We start from the raw sequence: 12,051 nt of genomic DNA, 5'->3' as shown, positions 1-12,051 counted from the left end.
TCTGAGTCCTAGGAGACCCTGCTCTGATAGCTTGTGCTGCATCTTAGAGGCCACAAGGGCATTATTTCCCAGTAGGTAGTAATTTGGGCATGAACTGAAGACAAGAACTTAAATCCAACCTGGAGGAAAGATCACATTAGACCTGGAAAGGCAATGAAGTCAGTCTCTTAGGAACAGATCTTTAATTCTCTTCAGGCTGGCATAGCAATTGCAATCACCCTTGCACAGTTCTGTACCACGTGCTTAGTATTTCATGGCATTTGCACTTTCGAACAACTTTCTTTTAGGCTGCACTGTTTATATTTAGGAAATTAAAAGTTTATCTTTCTCAAGTGAATAAATGCCTGCATACCATGGCAATATCTGTTCATTTTCTTGGAAAATTAGGAACAATTAGGAAGTTTCTCAAAGGTGATGCTTTCAGCACGTTAGCACTTTTCAAGTACCAAAACTTGGCTTTGGTTGTATGGTTTCAGTTGGCTTTTATGTTTTGAATTGCTGTTTTCTTTTGCTTGACTAGATTAACAGAGGTTTAGCACTTAGATATAACGAGGATCAAAGAGGAGAAAGAGCTCTCTAAAAGAAAAACAAGCCATTTTGTATTTTTTTCCTGAAGCTTAATGAAATGTGGTCTGTCTCTGTCTTGCAGGGCATTCAGACAATCTCACTTCTAGCATATTACATAGTCCATGGGTGTTCAACCCTTTGGCTTGCTTGGGCTGCACTGAGTGAAGAGGAATTGATTTGGGCCGCATATAAAATATATAATATACTTAATGCATATAAGTAACAAAACATATTATTTTTAAATGTTTTTTTTATCATAACATAAAGAGAGAAACAAAACCATAAAAGCATTGCGATGTGTGACCCTGTCTTTGTGACACTGGCACATCAGGCTGGTTCAATGGCAGTGGCTGCAGTTCTCAGTGAGCTGTCAGGTGTTTGTCAGAGATTTTCAATGACATTTTACTCCTTGTGTGCTTCATCCTGGAGAGCAGTTGTCCACAGATGTACCTACTGCCAAAAAGCAGTGACATGAAGAAGGCAGATTGTGAGCAGAGCAGTGTTTCTCTCTGCTAAGATATGTTTTAGAGAAGTCTGGTATAGAGACATAATCATATTTTTGAGTTGACTATCTGGTTGCAACTTGAAACATTGCATTTGAAAGGTCGCAGGTAATCTATTTATGTCAACTGAAAATGGAATCTCAAATACATGAAAAAATTGATGAGTTGTTTTTTGTTTTTTTTTTTTTTTTTGAAAGCTTGAAAACAATTCTCAAATTGCTTTATCAAAACAGAAAGCATGGCTGCATATTTTTTGCTGTTCACAAGGCTGTGTTTAGGCAGTATATCACAGTGCACACAGTTATTTGCTATAACTGAGTCAGCACTGCACTGCACCCTCCCTGTGCTCTGGTTTTAGCCCAGGCCAGGCCTCTCAGTGGGGCAGAGCTGCTGCCAAGATGGCCTGGGGAAGGAGGAGGCCGCAGGACAGGCTGTGCCACATGTGCTGTGTGGGTTATGGGTTGGATATGCCTAGGTTAGTCTAAAAGATTACTCTTATGCAAACAAAACTTTCTAGTAAGGATTGATTTATGTCTTGGACATCTTTCCTTTTAGAAAGTCTGATATGGCAGAGTTGGTTTTGTCCCAAATTGGAATGTAGAGTTGATGGTGCAGCCACAAAAATGGGAAAGGGGAAAGAGGGAATGTGTCGTTTCAGTAACTTTGTTCAAAATATGTCACCTTTCCCAGAGTTAAATACTTCATTGCTACAACAACCCAAGAAACCTCAGAATTCAAATAGGTAATATCTAGTCTTTGTATGTGAATGAAATAGATTCTCCGTTTGTATCCAGCTTGCTCCAACCAAACCCCAAATGCCTTTTTTAGCTGGCCAAGAGAATTATGAACCTTTATTCCTTCCTGGCAGCCTTCCTATACATATGAAAAGGAGCGTGCCTTCTCACAGTCTAGATGGGCTGCTCTCCCAGTACCCCTCTCAGCACGCTGCAGTACAGCCACTTGCTCCTCGGGGTTTAGGGGGTTATTGCAAAGCTGGAATTTTCCATTCTGCACTGTGAATGCAGAGACTCATTGTCAAAGGATCGATATTTCCCTCCATGCCTTGGAAACCCTGCAGAGGTTCAGCCTTCAGGAAATTATTTTTTTCCCCACAAAGAGAACCCTTTATTATGAACTGATAATTAAAAAGCTGAAGCCTAATGCACTCCGTGCTTTTCTTTCAACTCAGACTGTGCTTACAAAGCCAGCAATTTTCAGGACTGACTTCTCTGAGATACAGCATCCGAGTGAGAAAGAGAAGGAAAGTAACAAGGGCTGCATATTATATGTGTCTATTAAAAGAGGAGAATGGCAGCAGTGGGGGTTGTGCATTACAAACTTGAGTACATTCTTTTAAAGAAAAGCCTAAGGGAGCAAATAGATTTGTTGTGCCATGAGCAGAAATACAAACTGATCTCTCCCTCACATGAGTTTGTATTCTGTAACTCTCAGGCTTCACTCATGTCTGCTGGTGAAGGTCAGTGTAGCTGCATTATCCCATTTACAGCAGCAGGGAGCTGATCATCTCGTGTAAGTGGATTTATCCCCGATTAGCACCGGTGAACAAAATCAGAGTCCCACCAAGGCACTCAGACCAGGAGTAAAAAATTGCTGGTTTCAATGTCTGAACCCTTGCCTGTCTTCTCTCTCCAGCTGACTACAGCTCAAGAAGCAAAGCAATCTCTTTCAACTTTTGGGGCCTTGTCACCAGCAGTTACACTAACAGGTTCCCCTGTACTGCTAAGAGGAACACAGAATACTTTTAGGATAATTATAATATAAGCAGGGAAGCAGGGAAATGTTCTACTTCTGCTATGACCTGCAATTTCCATTGTTTACTAGAGGAACATATGCATCGCTGAATAATTTTTACAGCCACAAAAGGAATAAGAAGTAGTACAGGCAATACATTATACACTGTGGTATCTGCAGTAAAGTTAGCTATGGCATAAAGGATCTTTTTTCTTAGCCTCCCTTGCATGCTATCACAAGGGCAAGCAAATTGGTCTGGAGGTATGTCAGTGATTTAGCACTGTAAATCATCAGCATCTCCCCTAAAATTGCTCAGTCCAATGGTGAGATTTTGTAAGTTGACAGGTCTCTGTTGACAGCTATTGAACCATGCTACTCTGACCCTGCTGATCTACCTCACTGAAGTCCCAACTGATGTAATGCCCAAATCAAACTGAATTCACTTATGACTGGTGGCGAGAAAAACATTGCCCTTCTAAGACAAAAATTTGGAGGAAACCTTCTGAAGACCTTGAAAAACTCCCAGACTTTCCACGCTGCTCTTAATGTCAGCCTAGGGAATTCAGAGGGAACTTAAAGCTGAACCATGTCAGACTCATGCTCATCCCTGCCTGGCGTCAGTGAGTGATTCGAGTTAGCTTGAGGAGATCTGGTTCCTACAGAGAGAACTTCAAAAGAGCCTGTCACAGTTGCACAGTTGCAGCTCCTACTGCATTTCAAAGGTTTTTTGAGCGCATACACTATGCGCTTAATGTCAATAAGGCTTTATTGCTAATACATCAAAGGTATTTTATGGGCAAACTCTACACCATGGTCATTATTGCTAGTACCTATTTTTAATTGCAATGTTGAAGTAACATTACCATATCAAAAGATAAAGAACAAACTGTTTCAGATAGTTCAATACATTGCTAATTGGATTTTAGATTGCTTCGTTTCTTTTTTTTTTTTTTTTTAATGTGCTGCTTTGGGGTTGGGTGTTTTGTGAATTGATTTTCTAAAATAAATGCTAGCCTATCAATTAAAAATTATCCACCAAAATCTGGGATTAATCACATCCTTCTACTAACACATTGCAAATTCACTCTGCACACTCTGACGGATGTTCTTGAAGTAGACTGTGGCAGAATTTTCATCAAGAATTTGTTGGGAGAGAAAATGAAACCTCTCTTCTGCCAGGCTAGAAGGATGCAGGCTGGCTGATGCCTTAGCAACAGAAACTGATGGCCTTCTGTCGGCTGTTTATGTTGATCAGATGGCTTCTAGCAGCTAGGAAGCTGGTTTAGTGTTTGGAAGATGATTGTTAAGGACATGCAAGATGCTGAGGTTTCATTGGCATGAATTAGAATTTACTGAGAAGGGAATGAAGGTCTCTGTGTCAGACTTGGCAGGTTTTTTTCTATTACTCTGTTCAGGATCCGCTTCTGGACTCATTTCTCTGTTCCATGCAATCTGTTTTTTTTTTTTTTCTCTGAACATATGGAAAGCTGAAAAAGAGCTGATGCCTCCTCTGATAAGACCAGCCAGGCAAAAGGGGTGCTCTGCATACTTGGAAGGTAGGCCTGGGTTTACCATGTACAGAAAATGCTTAATGTTACGTAATATGTTAAGAAGCCCCTCCAACAGTCCTTTCCTCCTCCCCTGCTCCCCACAGCACCTACTTTTACAGGTACATGTTACACTGGAGCTCGTGCTGCAATTTACTTAAGGTGACTGCACAGTTCCTCTTTATCTTATAGCTACTTAAAATAAGCACTGCTGTTGGGAGAGAGAAGCCACAGTGCTATGTAAGGGAGACATCAGTTTCTTCTTACTTCATGAAAAATGTTTTGTAATCATAGACGTTATCAATGCCTTATAGCTTTCAACTCAATTAAAAATGGAAGAACCAAAAGAATTTAAAACTATTTCTCCTCTGGATCATTTAGTGTGGCCACGAGCCATAGAAAGAGGCTTTTGCTGCCGAGGAGGCAGTACCTTGTGAAGGAGGCACAACTGCTTTAGCAAGACAGCTTGTGTCACACACAGAGCTGTTTTTGTAGCTGAAAACAGTATTTCTCATATCAAAAGATATTACGATAATGCATTTGCCAAAGTCCATTGTGGGAGATCTAGACTCCAAATACTTGGCTCTTTCCAAGTGCTCGGTGTTCAGCACCATCTAAGCAGCTGAAGTTGGCACTGTTCCACGGGTGTGGATCTCTTCAGGCCAACTAATCTATGCTGGCTGTAAAATATCCTCAAAGTACAATTCTTCCAGAATCAGAAAGATTCGTGTATGGTAGCTGCACTTACCTGAGATTATTTCCAAACAATGAATGCTGCAAAAAGTTTTCAGCTTTCTGTTATATTATAACCACCTGAAAAGGATATTAGTCATATTAAATGCATGGCTCATGTGTAAGCAATGTGACGTGGTGCCAAAGGTATTCATTTTGCAAGCTAAGGACCACACATTGTCCACAGCAGTTATTTTTCCCTGTAATCCATGTATTTAATTAATCAGCTGCACACTGAGAAAGTGTAAGGTGGCTAATCACTTTAATCATTAAGCAGTGGTATTAGTTTTCACTTAAGACATCATTCAGGGAAAGTAAATTAGGGCTTGAAATGAGAAATGTGCAGAGGTGGAAGAGCAAATAAGGACATTTCTTCATCAGCTCTGACAGGCACTTTTAAAATTGGCTTGTGCCTCTCTCCTGGGTTCTCCAAAGAAGTTTTTTTGGAATTAGTTTCTTCTTTTATTTAGACAAGGCAAGTAAAGGAAAGATATCAGTTCTCACTGTTTGCTAAGGAGGGATCTGATATTGTTCTGTTTTGATTGTATGTTACTTTCTTTTCTGGAGACCATTTAGCTTTTGGAACCAGCCAGAAATCTTCCAATAGAACAATATCTTTTGCCAGCAAAGATGAGTTTTATAAACTGTAAGTGTCCATGGGTAATACAAGTAAAATATTTCTATTTTGGATCAATTCAATCTCACTTTAAATATTTGTCTGCTGGAACTTTCTGAATTAAATCAGCGGCAACAAAATACCACTCAAGTTCATGGTCCGTTCAAGAGGACAGGATCAAATACAGAGTCTCCTGGAGGCAGTGCCTACCATGTAATATTAAAAAAAGGCCAGCAAAATGAAGTAAGAAGCTTCTAATTCCCCAAAGAAAATAACACATTTTTAGTTGAAAAAAGGCAAAAGTATTTTTGCAGTTTTTGCATTTGGAAGTGCCTGCTTTTTGTGAAAATAATTGTTTTAACTGCTCAACCTGTTTAAGACAATACTGATGTTGAAATCCGTGAATATCTTTCAGTGTTGAATTGGAACTTCATTAAACTTCATGTTATAGTTACTTGTCTACTTACGGTCTTACCAGGGAAGTCTGAATTAGATGGTGCTTGTGGAGAATGCTTATCCCTCAAAAAGCTTCATAAAAATTTGATAGGTGCCAAGGATAGACTTTCAGACCCAGTGTTGACTTGGCAAGAAGCATCTCAAATCCTCTGTTTATTAGTGGATGTGCAAATGATAAACAATTGCATGCAAAAGGGAAAGTTTTGATGGAGCCCTTTGGATAAGCCTCCAGGAGAGGAAAGCAAGAAGACATAAGGAACCTGCGATCATGTGCAAACAAATGCTAGCCTAAATACAGTAGATACAGATACAAATGGACTCCAGTATTTAAACACCTCTTCCTCACTGTGCCTGGAAGTTATTTTGGTTCATTTGAAATTAGTTCCTTTTTTTGTTTGTTTTGGCACTTCATCTTGATGCAGCTGCTTGCTTTGCATTGTTTAACTTTGTTGTATGCATTCATGTGTTCCATGTTAATAGTTCTCAGTAGGTGAACTAGCATACTATGTAGGTTGTTAAGATATTTTTGAAAGTCTGCCCGATTTCACATTGCTTTGATTTAAAAATAATGTACTTTCTGTTGCACTCCCAACAGAAGCAATAAAAATAATGAGCATTTCTTACAGAGGAACAAAATAGCAGTGTGAAATGTCTGATAAAATGCTGGTCTCATTGAAGTCACCAGTAGCCCTTCCATTAAGTCCAGAGCAATCAGAAATTTGGCAGACTGTACAAACAACGGGTTTATAGGATTCACTGTATATTGCTTTTTTTAATCATCATAAGAGACAGGCTTCATAGCTTCAGCAGGGCAAATAAGGATCCCAAAAGCTGTAGAAACATGACCAACCAGGATAATGTCTTTCACTACAGGACAGGAGCTTGTATTTGATGTAGCTTCTGCTACTTTTCATGCTGTGCAGGTATTGTGTGAAAGTTAAATGGGTGTGCTAGTGCATAACTCAGTCACACATTCCCCCTACTCTTTACTCATAAACTTTGAAATGGATGATCTTTGGAAATGTCCTGCAGTCAGGCTGTGGTCTGCCTTTTTTTAATGGAGATGCCTCTCTTTGAATATGTACAAAGGAGAGTACAAAAATCTGTGCTATGCTTAAGGACTTTATAATTTAAACACTAGTGCATGTTGTAAAAATTTACTTATTGGGAGAAACAAAACCACTTTAATTCAGTGAGGCACTTAACTCAGTTGAAAAATTAGTCAGAAGCAATACCGTGTCTGACTGATGTAATTGTGAATCTCTCATTGTCAGCTAATGATGTCTAGGACATTTCTTAAATTTACGCATCCAATAAATTACTGTGAAAACATCAGCTGTTAATCAAACAGAATAATTTAAGAGAAGAGTCTGGAATGATCACGTACTGTTTAAAAGCATTAGTGGTGGCACAGTATAGTACGTGTAGATTTACGTGAAGTTGTTCTGCAGTCTCACCTTATCTCCCTGAAATTTTGGATTTAGCTGTTCTATGGTTCCCCTGCCTCTCTCACATAGAATAAACAAAGGAAATGATTTTTAATTAATAGAAAAACAAATAAACTAGTCCATTAAAGTCCCTGAGAACCCAGCATGACTTGACAGATTTTAGTGACAGGAATACTCTCCTGCAATGCACTCAAACTATGCTAATGAGCATGCAGTTGGAATAAAAGAGTAGATCTTTAAAACCTTGTAACTCCAAGGCACGTAAATCAGCTTGTATTTGCTTCTGTGGTGAAAGAAATGTAGATAATGGTTTGCATTATGTTTTCTAAGTCTCCTCTCTGAACTGTTCACCTCCTTTTGATCCACCTACAGTGTCATATTTTTGTGTCTGTTTGTTATCGTCCATACTAATGCAATTTAGGTGTAACTGCTTGAGTGCTTGTTAAGAATTGGTTCTTCTCTTGTCAGCTGAGAAACCTTTCAGAAGAAGGAGAAAACAACCACTTTATTGTCTTGCCAGTTCTTACTTTCAGTGCTCTTGTGTGAGTAGGGTAGCTCTCCCAGTCCTCCTCTTCCTCCCCACAAACACCATCAACTAGGCTTATCTGCTACCTCACCAAGCCATCTAAGCCAGTTGATTTCCATCTTCTCCAAAAAGCTGCAGTTTGCCTGTTTTGTACAAGCACAATTAGTGTAACTGGTTTAAGTGCCCAGCCTCAATAGCCTGCCAGTTTTGTTTTATGAGTGCCATTACAACCGTATCTCCAGTATCCGTGCACTTTGCTGGAAGCATTGCTGATAACTGATCAGTTTTTACAGACTCTGGCTGCACTGCCTCTCTGGTCATGGAGGCGGATGGCCCCTTGCAGCTGCAGGGCAATGTTTTCTCTGCCAGCACAAGCAGCTACTCTTTGCCCTATGTCATGTGCTTGAGTTACTGCTGAGTACTGCAAACTCTGAGCTACAGATTTTCTTCCACTGTTGGAAAAACTTGTCCCTTACCCACCCCGTGGCACTTAAGAATGAGGCCTTTGTGTTGGATGTGATCCAAATCCTGCCCGTGGTATTAAGGTAGGAAAGCCTGTGGCAGATTTTGGTGGGCTTTGAATTGAGCCCATTGAGAGGAGAGAGAGATCTTACTCCTCTGTCCTTCCAGCTCATCCCTCACAGATGTTGAAAGTGCTGGCTGCCATCACAGCTCTGCAGTCACAACCTTTGCTGCAGCTCAACACCCAACATGATATTGGTGTACCAACAAACTTGTTGGCTGTTTCTTACAGGAATGTAACTAAGAGTAATGGACCTGAACCTCGGTGCTCTGCTGCTGGATTTATAACTCCATTATTGTCCCAGCTTCAGTAGGTCACACTAATGACATGAAGAGTAACCTGAAGGGGGAAAATATCCATGTACTGGTAAGGGAATGCAGGCCAGGTTTTTAATAAGATAGAACACCAAGGCTGGATGAAGTGTGTGTTCACAGTATTTTTCATTTTGCTCTTTATATTTGCTAACATCATGAAATGGTCCAAGGGCTTCTCTGGTTCTGGCTACTCAGATGCCATGTATTTTCTTCACAAATACTCGCCCTGAGTTAAAGAAATCAAGGAGTTCGTTTCATAAGCTGAAGCCTTACAGCTTTAAATTTGCCACTTGCCCTGAGACTCATTACCTGTAATTGATTTATTAATCGTCTTCAGTAAATGTGCCTACCTATGAACATTCAGTATGTTTGAGGCATATCTCAGAGATTTTTGGCATCCCCTCTGAAATTTAAGCAATGCTTTGCTGAGTAGAAATGTCTCATTTTTTTTCTAAATTAACTTGCTTTGAAGAGCTCTCACTCTAAGTAATTAATAGCTTAGATGCACTTCAGGTTTCTTCCACATCATCCTGAAAACTGTGGAGGGAGAACCAAAAATGTGCTCCTCTCTTAAAAGTTCAAGTTTTCTCTGAGTTTCCGTGATTATTTTTCTTTTCCTTTTATTTTTTGTCCTGTTTGACTCTATATACCTCTGAGCCAAGCAACAGCAAAAAGCAGCCGCAGTGAGCTAGGCTGCATGTAGCTGAATGCATCTGGCCTTCCATTTGGTTTACTATACTGGGAAAACACTCAGCAGTCTTGATAGCTAAGAATGGAATGGATTATTTCTTCTATTATTTGAAGCCTGAAAAACTTTGTTGTGCTTAGATTGATCTGTCTCACTGCTGTACTTACTACATAGGTGCTTTATCCCCATGTGAAATAGTTTGTGAGTTAATTTTAGCTGCAGGCTTTACTTTGAGGATGTTTACATGCCCAAGAGTGCCAGCTGGCAATGTAACTCATCTGGGTTTTCTGATTCATTTATTTTTTTGATCTGCAGGGGAAGCAGAAAAGAAATCAGTGAAAAATAAGATAAGTGGTAAATAAGAGGTAGTGCCAAGTGAGATGAAGAGAAGCTGATCAGTTACTTGACAAAGGAAATCTGTCCAATCTAGAGAAAGAATGCAGTTTAAGGTATCTTGTTAAGCTATTTTTCACTGTAACTGTTACTTTAAAAATACTACTACTTAACCACAGATAAATATAAATGTTAACTCAAGCCCCATGTCTTTTTCAATTGCATGGGTTTTTTGTTTTTTTTTTTGTTTGTTTTTGTTTTGTTTGGTTGTTTTTTGTTGTTGTTGTTGTTATGTTTTTTAAAACCTCAGCTGTGTCAGGTTTTCTGTTTTGCAAAATGAGAAGCAATATCACAGGTGACAGAGGGAACATGTCTTCCTATAGATTTTGACAACTGGATTATTAGAAACGGTAACATCTGTTACCTCAAATGCCTTCACCCTTATAAAATGAGCATTAGCCAAATGTTGGTAATAGTTGGTTTATACTCTTTTGGCTGTATTTTACCTAAAACTGAATTTTTGAGTGTTACGGGAATTGAGGTAAGAGCTTTTGCAGTGGTAACTACAAATTTGTCCAGTTAAAGGAAGATTTCTCAGCTTTTTAATAGATCCAGGAGGGTGGAAAGTGATTTCCTTAGCAGCTAACAGGGTGCTGAAGGACAAGACTAATTACTTGAGGGGACAAATTGGGTCATTCATCATTTCCCCACAGTCAGAGCTTCCTCCCAAATCTTCTTCATTTCAATAAACCAGCTTTATCCAGCAAATATTGTGAGGAAATCCACGCTTTACTGTAGAAGTAGGGCAAACTAATTAAGAGCAATGCAGTGGTGTTAGCTACTCATGAAGTAATGGCTTCAAAGATCCCTACTTCAGTAATCTTTCACACCTTTTTACTTGTATTACTTATTTTATGGTGTTTTATTCCACTCAGCTGCTCAGTGCAGGAGGTTTGCTTTGTGTTGTGAAATCACCGTTGTGGTGTGCTATGTACTTGCTCACTTTGTGGACAAGCAGAGCCTCTAATGAATATCTGAACCTGGAATGCTAGGATGGTTTATGGGCACCTTGGGTAGTATTCAGGACCTGGCATGCTTCTCTACTCCATCTGTTTCAAATGAGATTTGTATTTATTTTTCTATGACTGCTTTGAAAAGGAGGATGGTAGAAAAGTGTGCTGCTGTCTTGTAAATTATTCAAGGTATGACTGAGTGTTCCTTCTTTTATAATATACCTGTAAGAACTGGCTAAAAAGCTTATGTCTCTGGAGGGAGATGAAAGTATTCGCCGACAGTGAATTCTCTCTTTATGGTTAATATATTTGAACGCAACCCATTTGTGGATGTATTCTCGATGTTGACAAGGTCCTGAATTCAGCTCTGGATTTGCTAGATAGCAGTATGAGACATGTAAATTAGTTCATAGAAAAGCAGAGCTACTTAAGAAGTTGCAGGGTTTTTTTTTTCATTCTCACTTCTGAACAAAACTAAATAAAAAATCCAACCAAGATCTAGAACAGCATCCTTCCCATGGCAAAGGGAAGATAGTTTACTCTATGACTACTGACTCAGCAGCTACGACTCTTTTTCATTAATGACCTTTAAGTTTTATAGCATTCCTCCTAGGCAAAATATCACGTTGCCTCCTCTTCTTTGCCTCATAGCAGGCATATTCTATTTTCTTAGGCTTGTGTCTACAAAACTGAATTTCACTTCCCACCATATGACATGCAGTGTTATTTTAGTACAGTTTCTCAAAGAGGTTGTATGTTGTAATTTGAGCTCAGGGGTTTGCTCCCTCTTTGGATCAGTAAAGAACTCAAACAAGCAAAAGGTATCTCACTGTCTCAAGTCTACAAGGAATTGCAGTTTCTTGAAGAGGGTAAGACAAATGCCACTTGTGTTAAAAAATGTTTCTTTTGTTTTAAATCTCTGGGCTAAATTCACCAGTGCTTTAACATCGTTAATAGAATCAGATTGTGGCCAGCAGACGTTTGTATTTAATTGTTTGTTTCATGGACTTTCATGTAAGCATAGGCAAATTTC

General features: G+C 39.3%; 1 protein-coding gene and 1 long non-coding RNA gene across 4 annotated transcripts in view; both read left to right on the top strand.

The window, feature by feature from the left end:
* The window catches only part of PCSK2 (proprotein convertase subtilisin/kexin type 2), a 97,391-nt gene that overhangs the window by 50,671 nt on the left and 34,669 nt on the right, over positions 1–12,051 (top strand). The gene's annotated exons all lie outside the window — the stretch shown is intronic.
* LOC121110484 lies at positions 5,281–11,470 on the top strand. Its single transcript, XR_005858513.2, has 2 exons — positions 5,281–8,692; positions 8,902–11,470. It is a non-coding gene; the product is annotated as an uncharacterized LOC121110484 (long non-coding RNA).

Source organism: Gallus gallus, chromosome 3 (genome assembly GCF_016699485.2).
Source record: "Gallus gallus isolate bGalGal1 chromosome 3, bGalGal1.mat.broiler.GRCg7b, whole genome shotgun sequence".
Taxonomy (NCBI): Eukaryota; Metazoa; Chordata; class Aves; order Galliformes; family Phasianidae; genus Gallus; species Gallus gallus.
This window is presented reverse-complemented; position numbering and strand designations above follow the sequence as displayed.